At 62.9% G+C, this 428-nt stretch overlaps 1 protein-coding gene across 1 annotated transcript in view; it reads left to right on the top strand.

Annotated features, from left to right (window-relative positions):
- The window catches only part of EFNA2 (ephrin-A2), a 10,288-nt gene that overhangs the window by 5,799 nt on the left and 4,061 nt on the right, over nt 1–428 (top strand). The window lies entirely within an intron of this gene.

The raw sequence follows: 428 nt of genomic DNA, 5'->3' as shown, positions 1-428 counted from the left end.
GGGGGGGGGGGGGGGGATATCTTGTGCCACGCCTGTTGTGGCTGAAGGGCCCAGATGTGGATTCTGCAGGGAATTGAGGGTCTGGGGGGCTGTGAGTCACAGGGCACCTGCTTGGGTGCATGTGGTTACCCAGAATGCCTGGGGGCAGGCCCTCGTCCCTGGGACAAACCTCACGGTGGGCCTGGGGCTCAGGGCTAGTCTGGGTCTCCAGGCACCTGCTCTGGCCTTGGTGTGGCAAGGTTGTTGTGCCAGGCAGGGGACCATGGGCTCAGACCCTGGCACCTGACTGTAGGCAGGGTGTCCCCCCCACCCCCCACCCCACAACCCCTCACCCTTCCCCCATCTCCGACCTACCTTTTTCCTCTGCACTGACCCATCACCCACACACCCTCCCACACACATGCTCATATACACACACACATACACAC

Source organism: Bison bison, unplaced genomic scaffold (genome assembly GCF_000754665.1).
Source record: "Bison bison bison isolate TAMUID 2011002044 unplaced genomic scaffold, Bison_UMD1.0 scf7180017864203, whole genome shotgun sequence".
Lineage (NCBI taxonomy): Eukaryota > Metazoa > Chordata > Mammalia > Artiodactyla > Bovidae > Bison > Bison bison.
The sequence above is the reverse complement of the archived record's forward strand: the minus strand, read 5'-3'. Positions and strand labels throughout refer to the sequence as shown.